Raw genomic sequence first — 23,843 nt, 5'->3', positions numbered from 1 at the left:
AGTAACCCCTCCAAAATGCTCTCCAATATCATCAGTGTGACTCCTATCTAATGAGAAGGAAGTCAGCCAACACTGCGTAGCTCAGAAAGGCAGGTTTTGGTATAGCAACTAAAAAGCTGTCACTTATCACTGTTTTCATGTGGACCGACTTCCAAACATATTTTGAACTTGAAAGCGTTTAATTCCACAGCAAAATTATCAGTATCATAGTCACCATCAGATTTGGGATACTATAATATAGCAAATAGATTATAATCAAAAAAACAATTGTAGGGCTGAGGGTTGTAGCTCAGTGATAGAGTGCTTGCCTAGCATGTGTGAGGCAGTGGGTTCGATCCCTGGCACCACATATAAATAAATAAGATAAAAGTACTGTGTCCTTATACAACTAGAAATTTTTTTTAATTATAAATTTCAATATTCATTCACAGAGGAAAGAAAGAAATGGGCACCCACCACAGGATATCCACTACTAAGTTCCACATGGGATTTTTTTAAAAATCCCTAATGAATCAATTCTATCCATATTTATTTAATCCTAACTTTCCCTATTATGCTAAAATAGAAACACTCCTGGCTGGGTATGGTGGTGCATGCCTATAATTCCAGTGACTAGGGAGGATGAGGCAAGAGGAACCCAAGTTCAAGACTGGCCTCAGCAACTTTGTGAAGCCCCAAGCAACTTAGTGAGATTCTGTCTCAAAATAAAAAGAACTAGGGATGTAGCTCAGTGGTTAAGTGACTCTGGGTTCAATTCCCAGTGTTAGCAAATAAATAAATAAAAGAAGCACTCCTGGGTGGAAGGACAGAGTTTATGAAAATGGACAGTCACAGCCATTACTAAAGATGAAAGGGAAACGCATGCAGTGCTCATAGTCTTTAAAGGAGCCCTTCACCCCACTTGCAGAGGACAAGTGACAGTGGGGATCAAGTACAATTTCCACTTCAGGGGAGATCATCCTGCTCTCTGAACCCCAACGGACTCATTGTCCAATGCTATTATTTCCTGGCACGTCCTCCAGTGCGTGTGAGCTTGTCTTACTGGCCTGTGAGCTGCCTGAGGACACTAACAATGCCAGATCATTACCTGGTCTGAGTCAAGGCCAGAGGCTAGATTTAGAACAGAAGAACAGGTGTGGGCCCAGCTCTGCCCCTAGAACTCTGAGACCTTCAGAAGTAGTGGAACCTCTTTGGAGTTGGTCCTTCTTTCTGCAGAAAGAGCAAGTAGCCAGAAAGAGAAGGAAAGGAAAGAGGGAAGAAGAAAGAAGAGGGGAAGATAAGAAAGGAAGGAAACGAGAAAGGGAGGGTGGAGAGAAAGAGAAGAGATTAAAAGGGAGGGAAGAGAAAGAGGAACTGAACAAGTGACAGAGTCAGAAGCGAGGAGAGTTACCACTGACAGGCAACTGCAAAGGAAGAGTGAGCCTAGCCCCGTGAGCACACACCTGGCGCTTCAGTATTCACCGTGCTTTCCCCCCCCTAAATCTGTTGGAATGGCTCCCTGGGATGCCGTCTTCCACGTTTTACTGAAGTACTTATGCTTTTTTTTTTTTTTTTTCTTGTACAATCCGTAAAAGATGGAGCATTCCTGATGAAAGGAACAACACTGGGGTCAGGGATCTGATCCTGAATGTGCATCCCTGTGAAAACCGATAAACCACAAATGCACGACTCGCTCTGGGAATACTTGACTTGGGTTGGCAAAACCCATTGAGGATGAAATAAACACCTGAAATATAAATCACCTTCCATTTGCACATGTCTCGGTCACACAGAGCTGAGGAAATCTTGGTATAATTTCCTCCCAGTGGTTTGCTTAGCTTTGAAGCAAACTGGTCACTATTCTCTGCCTGCTCCACCAGACTGGAAATTAAATACCTGAGCCTCAAACCACTACCAAGATAAAAGATGCTTAGGAAACAAAATATTAACATTTCTAAAGTGATACTGATGTGAAAATATCCATGAGAAGTCATACCCAGGAGGAAAGTGTGATTATTTTTTTAAATGAAATTGAACATTTAAACTGCAAAATGTGGGGAATGAAAAATCTGTCAGATACTATATCCACACAAGAATCCACCCATGTACGAATAATCCTTGAATGCCACCACTTTCATTTTTAAGCCTCACACTGCCATTGTAAATTGAATGCCACAATAAAGCTGTATAAGCAGAGCATCCCTGTGGTTTTTCTTTACCAACCATGTGGCTCTAGGTTATAGGCCACCATTTTTTGAAAATTCATGATAAAGAATCACAACCCACTCTCGGCCCCAGTACCAGGGTTGGAAGGTGGATCTTCACAAAGATCCCAGGCATCCCCAGTGGTAGATGGGTCCTGCCCAAGTCCTCCTAGCCTATCCTTACAGCTGCATGGGACTTTTGTCACTAGCCCTGTCTTTGTGATTTGGTAAGCAAAAGACATCACACTGTTCCTCCCAGAGCACAGTCAGTTCAGTAATTCAAATACCTGCTGGTCATGAGAACCAGGACACACCACCACAAGAAATGACAAAAGGTCACCATGTGACACGAAACTTGAGTGACTGGCAGTTCAGATGACAGTGCAGTGGGTGGGTATTTGCATAAAAACTTGCAAGATTAAAATGCGCCTCTGAACACCTTCCACTCCTGTTGGACCACAGGGGCTGCAGCATTAGACCTTGCAGTCGGCACTGGCTTGTTGCCCCCATACAATCACATTCTTTGCCTTCCACCCAGCAGGGTTAGGTGTGGGAAGCTGAGCCTGCAAAGACCAGAGGTCAAGGAGACACTTGGAGGATGCTCCAGCAGTCGCTTCTCCTTGGGGACTGAGTGTGCCAGCTCCCATTTCTCTGCTCCACCTAAGGTTTACCTTCCCTTTTGGGGGGAGGATGTGGGGAAGCCCAGGGGAAAACAGTAAGGCACTCTGAAAGTGTAAAAGTGAATTACCAGAGGCTTAAAAAATACGAACCAGCTGTCCTGTTCCCCTGAAGGAAGCCTGACCATAAGCTAAAGAGGCATCACGAGTGAGTGGCCGATGGGAGGCCCGTCACGAGGTCGCTGTGGCAGGTGGGCTTGTCACTGAGCTCTGTAGTGGAGGTAATAAACACCCGTTCTCCAGCTTCACATTCCACTTGTACACCCACGAGCACACTGTCCTGTCACCACCGCCCCTTCCAAGCTCTGCAAGGTGGAACCGGTGCTCACTTGGAGGGAGGGGCCGCTCCACTCCCCTGCATTTCTCAGTTACACTGAACACGGAGAACACTTGTGACTGGAAGTTTCCCTCTTTTCCACCCAATCCCCCAGGACTACCGTCTTCAAAATAGATTCTTTTTCTTAAAAACATTACAAAAATAAACGTCAGTCTTCTCTTTTAAAAGATAATAGAGAGCACCCTTGTTTTAGATTCCCTTTCCCTCGATGGTTTGATTCTCCAACAGAATAAGTTTTGCTTACTTTAACAATGACTTTCCCTTCATTTATACCCTACAAAATATACCTTCTTTCAAAGGTACCAATAGCATTTTAATCTAAACCAAACCCCATATCAATAACTAATAATTCACTAATAGTAATTGTGCTTAATATATAATGTCCTTTCCCTGCAAAGACACTCAAAGTATCTACAGGGGAAAAAAATGCTAGGCCCATTTACAAAAAAAGGAAATCAAAAGAACTGAAGGTTGTCACATGGTCACTTCATTCCGTCCTGTAACAGACAGGCAAAACATGTCCTTTCCTACCAAAGTTTCTTAAATTATAGAAAGATATTTCACCTTTATTGCCAGAAGCCAAAAGTTAAAAATTGAGGAAAACCTGTTCACTACTTAATCATACTTCTTACCCTTTGCAATAAAAAACTGTTCAATAAAAAAGTTTCTTCTTTGTAATAAAAGAGGATGGCTTCCCGATTCCCAACCAAAGAAGTCAGTGTTAAAAGGCTCTGAATAACCCAACCACTGCATCCTGACTGCAATGATCCCCACAGGGGAGACAAGGGGCCTAAATCAGCCCCAGCTCTGCCTCCAAAATGAACACACAAAGGTTAACCCGGCCAATGAAACACGAGATGCCCCATTTAAATGAAGAAACTAGCATTCCCCTTAATGCAAATCAATAAAACTAAATAAAATAAATCATAACAGTCTTATTTAAAGAAAAATCAGTCTAATGCCTACTTTAACAGTATTCTACAAATGTCCCATAAAACAACTGTAACCACACTAGATCTGTCATTCTCTTTTGGGACTTCCTGCTACTATTTTCTAGACAATCTGGTCATTGTGATTTTTTTTTAATGCCACTGAATTTTTTAAAGAAATAATTCAACAGATTAATGGATCTAATGCATGTTCTTATATCCTTCTTATCCTTCCTTCAAATATAAAAAGTTTTTAAAACATATGTTTATATTATGCAATGTTTCAAATTTAATTTGTTCCTTGTGGCATCCCCTCCTCAAGGGAGCACACAGGACGGGCTTTTGGCTGCCTACATCACTTCTGGCTTCTCCCACTACCCATGATGAAAACCTTAGCTCTGCCTCTGTCCCCAATCTCTTCCACCTGGAGGAGTTTCAGGGCCTCCACAGCCCAGTTCTTCGACCCACTGACCTTCTGCTTCTATCCTGCTCCAATCTAAACTGCTTATCAAAGAAAAAAATCCTTCCTCACTGCAATTCCATTCCTAGCACCCACTCAGTTCAGTTATGCAGGTCGGCCTCAGGCTTCTTCACTGTTCCTAAACCAGCAATGGCAAAATTTAAAAAAAAAAAAACAAAAACAACTACTACTAATCACCTGCACCTCTGGAGCAGCCATGAAGGATCCTTGGTTTACTCCTTCACTCGAGGAAGGCACAGGAGGACGGATTTGGGTCTCCAAATATGCACATACTCCGATTTCAGAAAACCATACACACACTCACAAACATACACATGCATGCATATGTGAATACTTAGTACACAGAGTTCTGACGAACAACAAGCAATAATAAAAGAAGCTATGTGATCTCTTAAAAATTCAAACCCTGGGTAACTCTCAACCATAGGCCAGAGCACCTTATAGGTTCTCGAGGTTACTTCTCAGCCACCAGGAAGAAAGGTGACACACAGGAACACCAAAGTCCCCTTGATCCTCTCCCCTTGCAACACTGGTGGGGGTTGGATGGCACAGCCAGGCCCAAGGCAGAACTTCCCTTTCTAAACAGCCTACACCAGGGTAACACTGCTACAGCAGAGTTTATAAGCAGGTGAGAACAGAATACGCGTTTAGTTAATTCTGTACACCTGTTAACAAGATACTGGCAAATATAGTTGTTATTATCCAGAATAGACACGTATACTTGTTTCATTAGTCCTGATGGTATCGATTATGAATCTACAAATTGATATTTGGCCAAGGTAATGTTTTCTTCCCCAGTTAGCAATATTTCTGATTTGAATAACAGGTGTGAACATTGCAACTGCTTCCGCAAATATAAACATAAAACTGCTCGTTAATGCCATTAATCAGGCATGACCTTGGGAAATACAGAAATAAACCCAGTCAGGGCCCTTGCGTGCAGTGTTCCACATTTTTCCCTCAAAGGTCTACACACAGGGCCTGCCCTATCCATTCTCCTCCAGCCCTGCAGAAGCAGTTAAAGGAACTTGTCCTCCACGTGGGCAAAGGTGTCCACAAACCTCCTGAGAGCTCAGCTTGCTCCCCTCCCTCCCAGCACTTCTGACTCAAAAGCTCGGTGAGAGCTGGCTTCTTTGCCCTTTCTGGTTGCCAAGGGAAGCTCCTGAGAAAGGCAGGACCTTGAGGCCTAACTGAGCAAGTCCCTGTGTCTATCCTCCCGTGGCTGCAAAGTCACTTAGCACTGAAATGCCCCTCTAGTCTTTCTTATGAACTCCCGCCCTGTGAGGGGAGAGCACCTCTTTCCAAATTTTCCCTCCCGATCTCCACTCCTGCCTTTTTGTTCCTACAGTTAACTTAAAGAGAACAGTCACCAGGCTCCCCAGGGACTTTCTCCGCTGTCCTCCACGGTGAGCCTGGTCACCTCCCTTCCACTCTGAGTCACTCTTATTACTTCTACCTGATGGCATGGAGGTCTCCCCAGCCTTACCCAAAGGATCCTTGGTGCTTCTGTCCCCATTTCACATGCCTCCACTGCTCTTTCCAGCACTGGGACAAATCCTACACTTCCCAGTGCCTCCCCAGCCCTTGGCAAACCACTGTCAAAATTCAGGGCACGGGAGAATTTGGGGAATGATGGAACTGCTCCGTATCACAAACATGGTGATAGAGATATACTTCTATGCACCTCTCAAAGCCCTGAGAATTTTAATGTGTGTAAACATAAGTTGTTAAAAAAAAAAAAAAAAAAGCCAGACACAGTAGCGCATGCCCATAATCTCAGCTACTCGTGAGGCTGAGGCAGAAGGATCACAAGTTCAAAGCCAATCTCAGCAACTTAGCAAGATTCTGTCTCAAAATAAAGTAAAAAGGGCTGGGGTAGTGGCACAGTGGCAGAGGGCCCCTGAGTTCAATCCCAAGTACTGCCAAAAATAAAAAAGAAATATTAAAATGTTTAAAAATCAATCAAGAATGGAAGAGGAAGACCAAAACAAAAGATCCACTGTAACAAGAACCTAACTATATACCATAAGGCCAAAGAAGAAAGAAACTATGCACAAATACTGTCCTCTGGTTAGCTAACAAAAAACAAAACAAATTTAAAAAAAAAAAAAAAAAAAAAAAAAACTCTGAAATCTTGTTTTTTGTTTTTCTTTTGATATGTATTATAATTAATGCAAAACATTAACCTAAAGGAAAGTTGAGTAAACAGTACATGGAAGCTCTATAGTATTTTTGCAACTTTTCTATAAGTAAAATTATTTCAAAATAAAAAGTAAAAAAGGAAAATCCAGGCTCTGGGATAGAAGAGAAAGAAGACAGGCCTGGAAATGAGTTCTTGCTGCACTACTCACTGTGCTAGCCAGGGGCCTGAGGCAGCCTCCCACCTCTGAGCATCCCCTTCTCACGGGTACAAATGAAGGGGCATGCTGTCACTGAAGACAGGTCAAGCATCCCCAATCTGCAAATTGGGGAAATGCAAAACTTTCGAAAATGCTCCCAAATTAAAAGCTTTTTGAACGTCACAAAGGTGCTAAAAAACTTCTGTATTTCAGAGACCTCTGACTTTTCTGATTAGGAATGCTAAACCAGCAAGTCTATGCGAATATCCCAGAATCCTAAAAACTCGAAAATCTGAAATACTTCTGATCCCAACAGTTTCAAACAAGGCTACTCAACCTACAGCACAGGGCTACTACAAAAAAAAAGCAAGTTTCTCACAGCTAGAAAACACTCCAACAGGGCTGGAGTGCAGCCCAGGGCTAGAGCACTCACCCCCCATGTGTGGGGCCCTGGGTTGGATCCCCTTGATCGACCCCCGAAACAACACTCCAAAAGCAATCCATCCCCACTCTTTGTTCCCTTGTCCCTGTTCTTGCCTGTGACTTTTCTGCAGAATTTCACTTCCCAGTGTCCTTTCCTCTTGCAGCCCTCAGGGCACTGCCAAGGGCCTGCCTGGCTTCCCCGACTTACTGGGGACTTAGGCTTAGGCTTCGCTCCCTCTCCCTTCGAGGATCCTGTCAGGCTTGGTCATCTACCTGTGTTCAAAGGCAACCTCAGCACTCCCACGGTGCATTCCAAGAACTCACAGCTTTCTGCGCTCAGCCTTGGTTCAACCTTAAGGGTCATCCAGCCAACTGCCAGTATGACATTCTGCCTGGCTCACCCAACAGGACGCCAAAATTCAACGTAGCCCTGGTGTTCCGACAACCTGCTCCTCCTCCAAACCCTGTCTGGGTTTTGCCCATGACATTTCCCTTCTCTTTGAAACAGTAAAATTCCTCAGGCATCCTTTCAACTCTGATGTGTCCTACTGGTTCTACAGCGTGTTACCAGGTTTTTCACAGAGACAAGACAGAGAAACATACAGGCAATGCTGGACTTTCCTAAGTTACGATTTCTTTCATAGCTTCTATTATGCTAATGAATACCATAAATCTCAAAACACAATGTCAATAGTTATCCAATTTTGATCTGACCACACATCATCTCTCCTGATTTCTGAACACAAATGCCAACATGGGCTCCCAAAGGCTACAAATATTTTTACTGCTGCCAGTTAAGCATTACAGTTTTTATTGCATCTTGTTCCCCAACTTTATAAATACCCATTACCTAATGTCAAAGGCAACCAAATGATGCCTTATGATACTTCGATTTCTATATTATTAGAAAGTTTAAACTTTTTCTCCTACGGTTTGCTTACTACTTGTCATAGAACTATTTGTTCAAAGAATACTGAATGAAGAAATGAAGGAACATGAATTATCTATTAGCTTCTTTGCAGCTCCTGAGACTAAGTCAGGAGTTTGTCTAAGGTCAAACCCAGGAAAAGGGAACAAACATTAAGGTCCCAGCTACCAACATACAGTTCAGGTGGGAGGGCACAGGGCACTCCCAATACTAAAGGCCCTGTTGCTCCCTGGATGCTTTGCATCCAAAAATTTTCCACGTAAAAAATTAGGGTACCAGCACCCAGAGGGGTATGAAGAGGGGCTACCGATATCTAAGAGAACCTCATCATAATCAAATACACAGCACAGAAGAGCAAGCACAGAATTCAAACCACGAGGAACCAGTGGCCAGAAAATTTCAAACACTCCTCCTTCCCTTTCCGTCACCCCTCCACAAATAGACCTACTTGGCCAACAGCTGGGACCCTCAGCTGGGGAGTCCAGAATGGGGGTCAGAGGGGGTCAAGGGCTTGCCTTGTCAAATCCAGACCAGGGGCTGAGTGAGGCACAAGCAACTGACCTCCCAGATCAGAAGCAGGGAGGTGGCAGAAGGGACGCTCCAACAGGATACGACAGTGTGACTGGTTAACCTGAGCCCCAAGCCACAAGAGTGTCACATACTGACCCCAACGCGGCACTTCCCAGTGCACAAAGCCTCCCCAGAGCAGCAATCACATCTGAAAGGCCCCCAGCTCTTCTGTGATGCAGGATGCGGGGTCTCTCCTCTGTGCTGCGTGGGAGGTCAGCAAGGCAAGTCCTGAGAGCCCTCGTCTCCAGGTGTCAGGACCCCACAAGGAGTGCTGCCCAAAGCAGTCAAGGTTTGAAGAGACTGAGTTGAAGGTCTTAATTAATTAAAAAATTAATCCATGACTACTGTAGCATGGGGAACAGAAAAAGAAAAACATAGTGATCTGTTTTGAGACAAAGTATATTATTTTTAGTTTACAGTTTATTCACTTAGTAGTGAGAAAGTAGTTCTCAAAGAGGGTTTCCTACAAAGGACAGACAGAGAACAGGTGACATCCTCAAGTTGTGAGTTTATATAGTCCCACTGGTCCACATTCTAATTAATCTCCTTCATGAAACTCTCTGTCAATCTTGGACATCCTCCCTAGTCCAGCTGCACCTTCAACTGGCAATACCACAAAGGCAAATCTCTTACTTCCTGGTACCATGTTATTTCAATTATTTACTCTTTCTTGATGAAACCAAATACTCAAAATTTAACTTTGCTACATTTTTAACTAACTCATGAATCTGTGAAATTCTTAGGAACTGTAATAAAAGACACAAATTACAAAGCAAAATATCATCACCCAAATTCTATCTTCATAGTCAGGTTTCTATAGTGCATCAGTACTGGAATCAGACGACATAAACACTTAATTCCTTACCTGATTAATAATATTTTTTGTTATTAGTCTTGTGTTCTAAATTTGACATTTATTAAAATTGAAACTCGACATCTCTCTCTCTCTCTCTCTCTCTCTCTCTCTTTTTGAAATTATTTTTCAGAACTAGGGATTGAACCCAGGGGTGCTCTACCACTAAGCAACATCCCCAGCCCTCTTTAAGATTTTTTTAATTGTGGGGTGGGGGCTTGCTGAGGCTCACCTACAATTTGCAATCCTCCTGCCTCAGTCTCCTGAGCAGCTGGGATTACCACCACACCAAGCTCAGAGCTGGGCAATCTTATAAGAAGATTAGATAGGAAAAAGTGAGGCCAGGAAAGGTGAATCCTGGCCCAGATGGATCATAGCAGGGAAAAAAGGAAGCGATCTTGGACCCAGCTCTTCACTTCTAACACCGGCCCATTCCTTGGAGAAATGACTGATTCCAGGAACAGGGAGAAAACGCATCAGAAGAATCTGGAGCATCTTGCAATGCCAAAAAGTAAAACAACTGCTTGAATCCACCTCCCAAAATATAATAACTGCACAGATGGATCATGTCAAAGGGATACAGAAGCCAGTGGAAAGCTGAAACAATCTGAGTGATAAAATAAATAAAGCAGGAGTAATTACAGCTCAAATTATGAAATAAACAGCCACAAGTCCACACTGATATAAATGATTAATAAGTAAATAAATGGGAAAAGGTGCATAAATCCCTTGTGCAGAAGAACTCCAACAATTTATGAAAATCCCCACCCAGTGCTTGCTAGTATATTAGGGCCATGGGTTCAACCCCAAGTAGGGGGGGGGGGGGGATTCCAAAGATAGAAAAACACTACCCTCACCCTTAAGGAAGTAAAGGCCAACTCCCCACCTTTTAAATGACCTTTTTTATAACAATTCTACAGCAGAGAGACCTGTCCACTCTTCCTCACCTGGTGACCAGAGACAACAGCATCATAAGTTTCGCTTGACATATGTCCCCTCAATGTGACCAGAACGGCACATCACCTGAGATCTTCATCTAGAAACACAGTGCCCAGCTAAGCATCAGACCACTCCCCAGGAACAGCCTACAAAATCCCCACCAGTCCTCCTCAAAACCACCAAGGTCACGGCAAAGGACAGCTGAGAAACTGCCAGAATCAAGGGCAGCCTAAGAGACACCACAGCTAAAGGCTGCATGCTGTCCTGGGTGGCCCCTGGGCCAGAACAGGGCATTAAGTACACACTCAGGGATCTGGCTTCATAAAGCCAGGTGGAGAGCAGGACAGTGAAGGGGGGGGGGGGGGGGGGACAAAAAAGCAAGGAGGTGCAGGAGGGCAGGAGCTGCAAGTCTCGGCCCTTCCACTTGAAAAGGGGCCAGGCGGAGAGGAATCACTCCTAACATGCTAAATAACAGCTCAGACGCGGGGCGATTAAGTTTCTATTTTATCCTCTTACCAATACACTGCCTCAAGGTCAGTCACTGACTAATCAAAATGACTTAGCAACTTCTAAATCAGAGTTCGTTAGAAATAGAATTTTCAAAAGTGCATTCTCCATGCTTTCAGCACACAGAACGATGGAGCTGGTTGGAGCTGACCTTCCGAGACTTCCCAGCCCCAGCCTGCGACCGGAGGTGATAAATTATTTATGTGGCTTATCTTGTGGACCAACGGTAGGCCACATGACAACTAGATCACTGATAATCTAACATACAGAACAACAGCTTTAAAAAGAAAGACAGGCCCCTTCTAAAGGTCCAACCATAAGGTCTCAGGGAAAGAAATGGACTGTATTCTCCTTACCATCCCTGGGCTATGTCCTGACCAGACCAGCCTGTCCTTCTGCAATGGCAACACAACCAGGTTTTATGATTTCAAACACTAACTGCCATAAATAGGAACTACTGTTTTCCTTTAACTAACATATACAGGATTTTCCCAACTCATCGAAATCAAGTATGGAAATCCACATATACCACAAAGCCAATGTACTTACTGTAATAGCCCCCACACAGGAAAAGAGGGCAGTATATACATTTAAGATTTTTAACTATGGTGAAATACATAAAATAAATTTCATCTTATTTTTATATGAAGAGTACATAAAATAGCAAAAGCAAAACTACTATTTATTTATTATTAAGGGAAGACACACAAAAAAAGAAAAAAAAACTATTATTTGATCTGTCCTCAACATAGGCTGAAAATTTTTTTAAAATTTCTAACAGGCCATTTAATAAAAGCACACACTCTACAATGTTTGAAGAGCCTGGGGGGATTTCAATCAGATACCTCACAAACCTTTCAAATAAATTTAAAGGAATCTACCATCTATTCCTCAAAATCAGACCCCTCTTTCTACACTATTAATTTCTTAGACTAAGAATTTCACCTCCTATTATTCTTTCCACCAGGCCTTGCACACTCGGCAATGTGGCTTACACACATCCTCTTTAGAAGCAGCCTCACTTCTCACACATCGTCTTATGTTTGGACAAATAACCTGCTTCTCCATTTCTCCACCCTCTCATTAGAACTTCCAGATTCATCTTCCCAAACCCTGTTTTAATTCTTTCATTCCCCCTGTTAAATTTCTTAAATCCCTTTCCAAATTAAGTACAAACTCCTTGGCCTCCTACCCAAGACCCTGTACAATCTGACCCCTGCCCACTGCCCACACTATAGGCCTGGGTGTGTTCTTGGCAGACCCACCCTTCTTCTAGATTCAAGCTTCTCCTTGACCTTGCATGCCTACACACACACACACACACATACACAGACACACACACACACACATTCTCCAGTGTGCAGAGTCCATTCTTCAGTTTCTGAAAGGAGAGACTCGATTTCCTCATCTTCAAAACAGGAACTGGTAACACATCACAGGGATATTGTGCATATGAAAACATACAGAAAGGGCTGGGCACACAAACATGAAAATACTATTTGCTTCCTTTCTTTATTAAAATACTATTTGCTTCCTTTCTTTATTAAAATACTATTTGCTTCCTTTCTTAATTAGTTCTAACAAAACAAAGTAGAAAAAAAGAAGGAAACCTGTATTAACATAGTGAAGAAGTTCTGCAGTGATGGAGTGTGGAGGAAAAGGAGGAGGGGGTTCCTGGGCACTCAGCACAGATTCCCCGGCATACTCCACCTCACTCTGAAAAGCACAGCTTCTAATGAGGATGTGCCTCCTGATCTACTCTGGGGATCAGTCATTAGGAGAGTTGCCTGGAGTTCACAAATAGAAAAGAAGCACTATTTGCTCTTAAAAGGAAGCAAAATTTCATCAATTCTCAAAACACATTATCTCAAGTGTTTCTCTCTGCCTCTTCTGCTTTTGGAACATGTGTCTTCACAGTTGAACACTATCCAAGAAAGGGCTGGGATCTCAGCCGGCCCTGCCTAACCCCAACCCTGGCCACCTCACACCTGGAGCCCACATCCAAACCAGGACTCGGCAGAGGTTCACCCTTGGTGAGCTCAGCCCTAGTACGAGCAGCTGGGCCACCCCACAGGAGCCCACATCCACACCAGGACATGCTGCAGAGCAAAGCCCAAAGCGAGCTCAATTCCAAAACGAGCAGTTGGGCCATGCCACAAGAGGACACGTACCGTCACGGGGCTCTGAGTGAGATGTCTCCTCTAGGTTAAGATCTGAAACGTGGCAAGGGCTGGCCACAAAACAAGTAGGACAAATTCATGAGTTTCTATCCCTTTCCAACAGAAATCTCGCAAAGATGGCATTAGAAGTGTTTTTTTAAAGGTATAAACAGGGAAGTACAGGAAAAGGTGTGTGTAGCTCAGAGCACAGTGCTGGTTTCACAGCTGCAAAGCCCTGGGTTCAATCCCCAGCACCATTTTTGCTAAAAGATCAAATATGAAGAGAAAGTAGTTTAGTGGTTGCTTAGGGCAGTGGGCTTGGGGAGAACCAGGGAGGGACAGCTAAAGGGACAAGTTTCTCCCTGAGATAACTAAATGTCCTATAATTGATGTGGTGCTGAACACAAAAGCACCACCAAATGGTCAGCTTTACAAGGGTGAGTCGTATGGCTCAGTAACTGTCACCAAAACGTGTGACGTGCCCAAGGACAGAGCGTTAGGAATAGGGTCAAAGCCAAGGTGAGCTGTGGAAAGAAAGAAGACAGAAGGGAGAGACCCCTCCACAGTGGACGAGTTCCACGCCAAGATCGGGAGAGTCTGCAGCCCTGAGTAGAGGATGCTCAGTCCCAGGCTCTCCAGGACACTCGGAGCCCAGAATCAGCACACAAGGTGCCAAGCAAGGAGGAAGTGGGTGCGGCCAAAAGTAGGGCCAGGTGGAAGTGAGTCCAACACCCCTGGCCTCTGCTCACTGGGCAGAGAGAAGAGGAAGGGGGCCTTCCCAAGGTTATCAGAACTTTGGAGGCTCCACCAGGAGGATGAGACAGGAGGCAGCAGAGAGAGCCCAGACGTCCACTTCCTTCAACCCTAAGGCCAAAGCCCTGTCTCCTCCCCAGCAGGAGCCCAAAGGAATGTTCAAGGAAACTAGCTCCAGATGCTGACCTGTGGGATCCTCCAGAGAAGAGTTCAGCTCTTCTTCAGAGCTCCTTGAGGAATCAGAGACGCCCCCTGAGGACAGCCCCCCACCACGGGTAAGCACAGCAACCAAGCAACTATTCACAGCGGCATCCCCAAAGCTGATCAACAACCAGGCCTATGATGGCCAGGCCTGCGCCTCCAGCACAAGAGATCTAAATACATGAAAAATAAAAGGTAAAAAAAATGAGACGGATGCTATAAGGAGCGAAGAGAAAAATACTATAAGCATGCATTTAGAATCCTCAAAGAAAAAGAAAGTTATTAAGGATTTTTTAGAAATTATAAATATTCATAACTGAAATAAAAGATAAAAATAAGTGAAAAAACAGAGTTAAGGAAACCAGGACATCTCTCAGAGTAGAACTAGAAAAAATAAAGATGACAGGAGAAAACAACATGAAAATAAAAAGATCCCACTGGTCTAACATCTGACTAGTAAGAGTGTTCCAGAGGGTTGGGGACATGGCTCAAGGGCAGAAGTGCTGGCACAACCATGGGGGTGGGGGAGAAGTGTTCTAGAAAGAAAATGCAGAAAGGATATAATCTATGAAATAAAAGAACATCTCCCAAGACCAAAGGAGCCAACTTGAAAGGACCCTCACAGGACCACCAGATAAAATACAGGACTCCCAGGAAGTTCAGATAAACAACAAATAATCTTTTCCTGTAAGTCTAAGTCCCATTGTTTATCTGAGCATCTCGTACTTTCATTTGCCATGTCCAATAACCCTCTACCTCTGACAGCTCAGCACACCACATGGAAAGGTCCAGAGCACAAGAAATCGCAGCACCAGAAATGCAGTAGCAGCACAGCAAACAGGGTGCAGGCCTGCCGTGCCCCAGGAACAGATGAGCCGGGGTGCGAGGTGTAGGTTTGTGGTGGGCGCACCACAGCCATCAGTGGAGCACTTGGTACCCTCACCCGGATGAAAAGGTCCCTGCCGGGGCCTGTGCATGGACTACCCATTTATCTCACCAACTAACACACGGTCTGTTTTTTTTCAGTCTCATAGGAAAGACTGGCTCGGTTTTAATTTTGGAAACTGGCTAAACAAATGGGAATTCTGGGAGAGAGCCAGATGTGGGGGTAGGAGGTAGCCTATGTGTGCAGGTCACAGCCTCTGCCCTTGGCAGCCTGGGAATCACAGTTAACTGAGCTCCCCTCTGCGGGGGCAGGAGTTTGAAGAGGTGCAAGGCAGGGGGAAATAAGAGTTACCCTCAGAAGCTTCCACTGCCAAGACTACCCGACTACCCCTAGGCCCAGAGGGTCCCAGTTACAGCCCACTTCCACCCTGTGCTTCCCGGCAGATCCAGCTGTCACTCCAGCTTTGGCCGTCCAAGCATGCAGGCATGTGCTAAACCCCAGTGCAGAGGCAGATGCCTGAGAGGCCAGCTGCAGGCTTTGGGTGGACATTAAGGGGCAGGCCACAGACAGAGCTCGATTTAAACCTTTTAAATATTTAGGCATATGGTATAGCTTTTTAAATATTTAAATGTACCTTTTAAATATTTAATTATATCTTTTAAATATTTAGCCATCTGGCCTCCATTTAGACTGTTGCCCCAGGTCCTACAAACATTAAGAGCAGGCTTTGGACCACGAAGATTATGATGATGATTATCGTTATTGTTCCTACTGTATACATCTAGAAAGAAAGTTTTATGTATCTTTCTCAAGGACCTACGGCCAATAAGTAGAAGGTGGTGAGAATCCAGACCTGCCTCCACAGTGCAGTTTTGTAACCTTCTTTATGACCACAGACAGCTATAATGACGTTGTCCAAATTTAGCAGTATAAGCATATTATTTAGAAATAAGAAAGTCAATAACAACAGACCAAAAAGTTCAAACTAACTGCCTACAAGAATTATGACTGGAAAATTCTATTTGATTTTTTTAAAGTAAGTGTGCACACACACGTTAAAAAAAAAAAAAAAACTAACTATCAGCAATGCGAAGAAAGAGCCTACAGAGTGGGAGAATATCTTTGCCACTCATACTTCAGATAGAGCACTAATTTCCAGGATATATAAAGAACTCAAAAAACTCTACACAAAGAATACAAATAACCCAATCAACAAATGGGCTAAAGATATGAACAGACACTTCACAGAAGATCTACAAGCAATCAACAAACATATGAAAAAATTTTCACCATCTTTAGTAATAAGAGAAATGCAAATCAAAACTACACTAAGATTCCATCTCACCCAAATTAGAATGGTGATTATCAAGAATACAAGCAACAATAGATGTTGGCGAGGATGTGGGGAAAAAGGAACACTCATACATTGCTGGTGGGACTGCAAATTAGTACAGCCACTCTGGAAAGCAGTGTGGAGATTCCTTAGAAAACTTGGAATGGACCCACCATTTGACCCAGCTTTCCCACTCCTCGGCCTATACCCAAAGGACTTAAAATCAGCATACTTCAGAGATACAGCCACATCAATGTTCATAGCTGCTCAATTCACAATAGCCAGACTGTGGAACCAACCTAGATGTCCTTCAATTGATGAATGTATAAAGAAACCATGGGGTGTATATATATATATATATATATATATATATATATGGAATATTACTCAGCTATAAAGAATAATAAAATTATGGCATCTGCAGGTAAATGGATGAAACTGGAGAACATCATGCTAAGTGAGATAAACCAATCTCAAAAATCCAAAGGACGAATGATCTCACTGATAAGCGGATGATGACACATTATGGGGGATGGGAGGGGTGCAAGAATGGAGGAAGGAGGGAATGTATAGTGGGAAAAGAGAGGTGGGAGGGGTGGGGCGAAGGAAAAAACAACAGAATGATTCAAACATCATTACCCTATGTAAATGTATTATTACGTAAATGGTATGCTGTTACTCCATGTACAAACAGAAACAACATGTATCCCATTTGTTTACAATAAAAATAAATTTTAAAAAAAACTTAAAATTCCCAGCGGCTCATGAGGCTGAGGCAGGAGGATCATGAGTTCCAAGTCAGCCTCAACAACTTAGTGAGGCCAGAAGCAACTCAGTGAGATCCTGCTTCTAAATAAAATACAAAATAGGGCTGGGAATGTGGCTCAGTGGTTGAGTGCCCAATCCCCGGTACCAAAAAAAAACTTAAAATAGTTGAAAACAGTTCAAAACTTTAACTTCACATCTCTTTCCTCAATGTAAGCAACTTAAAAATCACTGCTCCTCCAGCCTCATTCCTCCCAAAACATAAAATACAGGAACTGTGGTTTCTCTAATGCCAAAGCACGTCCCACACAGTAGGAAAATGTCTCACTCACTGTAACCCTGAGAGTCTTCCTGCATTCAGTGTGGTCTCAAAACTGTTTACAGGGCTGGGGATACAGCTCAGTTGGTAGAGTGCTTGTCTTGCAAGCACAAGGCCCTGAGTTCAATCCCCTGCATGGCCAAAGGAAAAAAAAAAAAACTGTTTACAGTGAAATACAGCAAATGCATCATTCTTGGAAAATGTTAAGAAAACTCAGGTAACAATTTTAGATTGCAAAACTAAATTCTGTGACTATACAGGAAGGATTATTGAATGGAGTTTTCTTTTTGAACGCCAACCTCCCAAACTCAATGCATTTAACAGGTCAGTGAGAGGTTTGGTTTTGTTTTGTTTTTTCATTTTTACATTAAGGAGAAAGGGGGAGGGCAGAAAAGCTCTCAGTATCTAACAACTTTCAGATTTACATTCAAGAAAACTGTATAGCTTATAAAATTACTTGTTAATTTAGACACAGAGGACTCTCCTGTCAACCTTAAAAATCTAAGAGCTCACATAATGAAATGCTAATAACAATCTCCTCTTAGACCAAGACCAATATCAAAGAGAAATTCTAACCCAGAGAATTTTGTGCATGTATCTGCTCAAGCCCTGGGGGAAAACAGAAAGAAAAAAGAAAAAGGCTTACAACCCAAGACCTGACCCCAAACAAACCAGGGCTCTTTGAAGAGCCAGGCCATGGGGCCTTTCATGCCTCCACCCTGCTAGGCTGCCTGCTTTAAAACCACAGTCCCCAAGTCCCCAGGGGCTGGGATCTGTCTCTCATGCACTTTGCTTCTTTATCTTCTCTGGCTCCATGTGTCAGTCTCACCCGGCTGTCTGTCCTCCTCTCTCCCAGAGCCCCTGACAAGGCCTCCATCTAAGTGATCAAGCTCAACCTACTTCACATCCTTCCTATGTATTGGCCTTTTCAATATCTACGTTCATGATATGTTGTCACTTTATTTGTTAAATTCCTCCAAAGAAGGATTTGACATAGCTAAAAAGAAATACGTAAGAACCACGGTGCAGAGGGAGGAAGATGTGAAGCTATATTCCTGCATGGAGGTAAACGGATGGAGGGAGCCGGCATGTGCAGGAAGCCTCCTTTCGGGCTGGGGAGATAGCTCAGTTGGTAGAGTGCTTGCCTGTAAGCACAAGGCCCTGGGTTCAATTCCCAGTACCGCAAAAAAAAAAAAAGAAAAAAGAAGCCTCCTTTCCTTAACCAGTTTCCCCTCCTGTGGCCTGGCCAGGTCACAGGACACCCACCAAGCAAACAGCCTGCTCTTGCTTGAGGGTCTAGAACAGGCAGATCAGAAACAGAAAGCAGCACTGTGGTTAACAGAGCTGGGGAAGGTAAGAAGGAAAGAGGGCTTCATCTGGTTCAGTCTGTTAGAGATGATGACAAAGTTTTAATGGAAACACCACAGTTCGTGCCATGAACTGTGTATGTTCGTGAATGGTGAAGATGAAAAGCATGTTATGCATGTTTTATAACAACTTTAAAAAAATCCAAAACACTGCTTCATGAATCAGGAGAACAAGTTGCACTGCTTTTAAAAAATTGAGATTTTAGAAATGTACCCTAATGTCTGCAGCCTTTGTGACATCATTAAGGAATGGTCAGATAAACACTAACAGTATTCTAGTTAACCACCAGCAGTGAGAGGGATAGAAAGTCCTGGTTTTCAGCATTTGTTCATTTCTGTGATTTAATCCTCCCAGCACGTAGGTTTCAGGCTACAAGTAAGACGTCACACGTGAAGCTGAAAAGAAAGATACACGACAAGCTGATGAGCTAACCAGAGCCAGCTCCCCACACAGGTCACCTGCAATGCCATTTCCATAAATGTGTCATGTGCATATCACAGGAGCAAAGAAGCATCAGGGTCAGGTGGCTAGACAATGTTTAAAACTGGTTTCTTAACCACAGCCTTTCCCAAATCTTTATTCTCACTTTATACTCATATTTTATTCTCACTTTATACTCATTTATTCTCAAACTTTATTCTCACTTTATACTCATACTCAAATCTTTATACTCATACTCATTCTGACTTGCAGTATAAAATGTTTACTAAATCTACCTGACCTCCGAGCCTTCTCACCCCTAAGAGTATCTCAGGGGTGTGCTGTTCCTTTCTGGGAAACGTGGCCTTCAAGAAATGGGTCTGCTGGTTTGCAGCCAAGGACAGAGTGGCAACAGCCAGGCCTGCAGGAAGAGCTGGCCACCCTCAGCAGAAGGACATGAGACCTCCCAGGACCACCAGCTTGGTGGACAATCCAAGTTGGTCAAGCTGATTTGGGTCAAACTGCAGCAACTATTTACAGAAAAAAGCCCAATTAGAACCTCTGCCCCAGGCCCATGCCACAGGGATCCAGGGAAGGAAAGGAAAGGTTTGGGCACAGTTTCTTTTGTCCTTTCTTCCAGGACAGTAACTTTTCTCTCGGTTGCACAATGCTTAAAATGCCACAAAGCCCTTATGATTCCAGTGGCCCCACAACATCTTACTGGGCGCTAGTCTCTAAAACATTCCAGGCAGGAAACACTTCATTAGACAAAAGTGCTCAAATATCTAGAAAAAAAGAACAGAAAACCTCTGTTCAGGCCTGGGGTTGTGGCTCAGTGGTAGAGCACTTGCCTAGCATGTGTGAGGCACTGGGTTCGATTCTCAGCACCTCATAAAAATAAAGAAAGAAAATAAAGGCCCATCAACAACTAAAAAATAATATATTTTTTAAAAAAGAAAAATGAAAACCTCTATTCATAAAAGGAATGCCCAAAAATCAAAAACTTCTAGTCTAATGAAAACAAAGTGGGTCAAAGGGAGAAGAGAGGTGCACTCAGGGAAATGACAAAGGAGGCGAAGACTGGAGACGACACCCATACCCAGCTTGAGGCCGGGCCCAGGCCCGGCTATTGGTTTGGATTACTAAGAATGTTACGTTCACTTATTCTACTAGTTAAACCCTTTCTAGATAGGAAGGCTTTCTGCTTTCAATGGCAAGATGAAATCACATATGCATGCTTTGCAAAAGTGCTCTGAAGAATGGCAAGACCAATGAGGGGCCCCAGGAACAAGACAGGCATCTGCCAGAGGGGTCCTGGAGACCAAAATGGCCTGGGAGCCTCGCTCTTCTCTCAGGGGTGAGTCTAGAACCAGAAGAAAAGGCTCCTATCTCACTACCAAAGACAATAAATACGGGACGGGAAAAAGCCACAGTAAACCCACTGAACATTTTCTCAGCTTTCTGAAGGACTGGGAAACTCAGGAAACACCCAGGAGATCTAAAGCTTAGGAAAAGACAGTCATCTTCCCCGCACATCACCACGGTTCTCTCTGAGAAGCGTAAGGAAAACCCATTACAGATGAAACAGCAAGCCAACCACTCACAGGTAGAGTGAGATCTCCAAGCAGTGCCAACACACTGCGTACGAAGTGCTTGGGCCCAAAAATTTATGCAGCTTCCCAATTATCTCATTTCTAAAAGCCAACTATTACGTTAATAATAGGGAAATAGTCATTGATGTCTAAAGCAATTCACAGAAACTTCTAATTATTCTTTTTCCTTTGAACTACAAATCAGAAAGAGATGAGTTGATAATCTAGAATAACTTGCTTTCGGTTAATTAACAAGCATATTCCTTAGGACTCTACATACACAGAGCATTGCAGAAACTGTCAGTCAAGAGCCTCGCTTCACACACCAGCAGCACCACCTGCAGTGGGGATGGCAGGCCCACTCCTCTGCCTTCCACACCATTCCATTCGAGACCTTCCAGAACGCTGCTTCTTCACTAGAACCACTCCAACTTGAATATCCAAGCAGCGTCTTTGCAAAGAGCTGTATTTAAGGCTGAGAATATAGCTCAGTGGTAGTGCTTGCCTAGCTAGCATGCATGAGGACCTGGGTTCAATCTCTAATACCAACACACACACACACAAAAAAAAAGAGCTATATCTAGCTCACAGGCTGCCATCTATTCAAATGCACCTCTTTCACTCCTGGGCTGTATTATAAAAGCAGTACCTGCTCTACCACATGCTCAAACCCAGACAAACAGAAGGCAAAAGGCTCTGGGAGAGCAGCTCACCAGAGTGCAACTCTGATAACATTTGGAACAGACCAGAGACTTCAAACACATTCAAAAGCATAAATACATACACGTACACCACTCTTTTACATTCAACAACATAGCACAGACATCATTCCATTTCTATATGTCTATGCATGTTTCCATAATATCGCAGGCATGTTTCTGAGTCAACATGAAACACCAAGTTGCTTAAGAATATCCTTTTAAATTTAGATTGTAATATTTTTTCAAAGAGAGTTTAAATCTAAAGCAAGGAACTCCAAAAGATCTTTCTCGACTAATCCTTGCAAAAATAAGAATACTTAAAAAACAATAACCTATAAGACGCAGTGTCGAGTTTCACTCATTTGCTTTAAAATCCTGAAGAGATGTTTTAAACTCACATGATAAAATGAAAGATGAGGGAAACAGATATTAAAATAATTTATTCATGCCAGGTATGTTGGTACACACCTGTAATCCCAGCAACTGGGGAGGCTGAGGCAGGAGGATTGAAAGTTCAAGGTCAACCTCAGCAACTTAGCAAGACCCTGTCTCAAAATAAAAAATAAAAAGGGCTGTAACTTAGTGGTAGAGCACCCGGGTTCAATCTCCAACACAGAAACAAATAAAAAGTGAAATAAAATAATTTACTCATGCTCTTAGTCATAAGATTTAGGGTCGGCGGTGGAATGCTTGCCTAGCATGAACAAGGCCCTGAGTCCTATCTCTTGCACACAGAAAAAAAAACTTTTTTTATTTTTAATAAATCACAACCTTAAAGTTCAACATGTCCCAAGGAACACCTGGCCATTCTGTCCATGGAGAGACTGTGTCCGCCTGATTTCTGGGTCAACCAGGCCTGCCTTGGGCAAGTGGTACCTGGCATGTCACTACTTTCACTTTCACTTTCCTAAAGCACCTTAGCCTGAAGGGAATCTTCTAGAACACACAACAAACTACTTCCCCCAACTCAAGGAGGGCGAGAACCCAGGAGTTCCTCCAGATCAGTAGAGTGGGCAAACTGGACAATAGAGGCCCTTAACACCATGCTAGAGGAAAACAGCACGGTCCACGGCTAGCAGGGCTGGGCAGGAGCAGACGGCAACACTTGCAGGCACGTAGCTTAGTGGCGGAGCACGTGACAGAATGCACAAGGTCAGGGTTCCACTGCTGAATCAAAAACAGGAGTCAGGCATGGTAGCACACCTGTAACCCCAGCAACTTGGGAGGCCAAGGCAGGAGGATCACAAGTTCAAGGCCTGCCTCTGCAACTTAGCAAGGCCCTAAGCAATTTAGTGAGACCCTGTCTCTAAATAAAACACAAAAAGGGCAGGGGATGTGGCTTGGTGGTTAAGTGCCCCTAGGTTCAATCCCTAGTATGAAAAACCAAAACAGAGAAAGAGAGAGAGAAAGAGAGCCAATTTTCTAAATCACCTTTGGTCAAACTCATTATCAATAAATTTCTATTTTGAATATAAACCTTAAAATATACAAAAACAGACCAAAACCAAGTATAAGAAATCTTTGAACCCCACTTATAAAGCATGATCCATTTCATCCAGTTGGAGAGGCAGGAGGAAGAGGAATGGAGGAGAGAAAGGGGGGCAAACAAAGAAGGGAGAAAAGGGGGAATAGTACGACCTCAGGAAGAAGACACCCACAGGTAAACAGCGGCTGCTAAGAGTGCAGGCAGCACCTGGTAAGTGGTTCATCTGCTCTTCCTTCCAAATTTAATTCCTCAAGAAACAAAAAAAAAACAAACAAAAAATGGGGTGGAGAGCCAAGCGTGATGGCACATGCCTGTAATCCCAGCTACTCCCAGCAACTCAGGAGACAGGAGCATCACAATTTCCAGGCCAGCTTACTTACTGAGACCCTGCCTTGAAGTAAAAAAAATTAAAAAGGCCTGGGAATGTGGCTCAGTGGGGAGAGAGAGAGAGAGACACACACACACACACACACACACACACACACACACACACACACGAGAGAGAGAGAGAGAGAGAGAGAGAGAGAGAGAGAGAGAGAGAGAGAGAGAGAGAGAGGGGGGGGGGAGGGAGGGAGGGAGGGAGGGAGGAAGGAGAAAAAAATACAAAAAAAAAACAGGCAGAGAAAAGTATTCTTTTAACAGGGTATTTTGGAATCATGGAAATTTTGCTGAGTAGATACCTACAGTGGAAGGG

The 23,843-nt window shown here is 43.5% G+C and overlaps 1 protein-coding gene across 13 annotated transcripts in view; it reads right to left on the bottom strand.

The window, feature by feature from the left end:
* The window catches only part of ZNF532 (zinc finger protein 532), a 110,747-nt gene that overhangs the window by 63,529 nt on the left and 23,375 nt on the right, over positions 1 to 23,843 (bottom strand). Inside the window, exon 1 of one of the 13 annotated variants that reach the window (XM_079109513.1) lies at positions 1,088 to 1,215. The exons of the other annotated variants lie outside the window; for them this stretch is intronic. The gene's annotated coding sequence lies outside the window, so the exon portion shown is untranslated. Of the gene's footprint in view, positions 1 to 1,087; positions 1,216 to 23,843 lie in introns of those variants that run through there. 13 annotated transcript variants of the gene reach the window in all.

This window comes from Sciurus vulgaris, assembly GCF_902686455.1.
Source record: "Sciurus vulgaris genome assembly, chromosome: 13".
NCBI classification, from domain to species: domain Eukaryota; kingdom Metazoa; phylum Chordata; class Mammalia; order Rodentia; family Sciuridae; genus Sciurus; species Sciurus vulgaris.
This window is presented reverse-complemented; position numbering and strand designations above follow the sequence as displayed.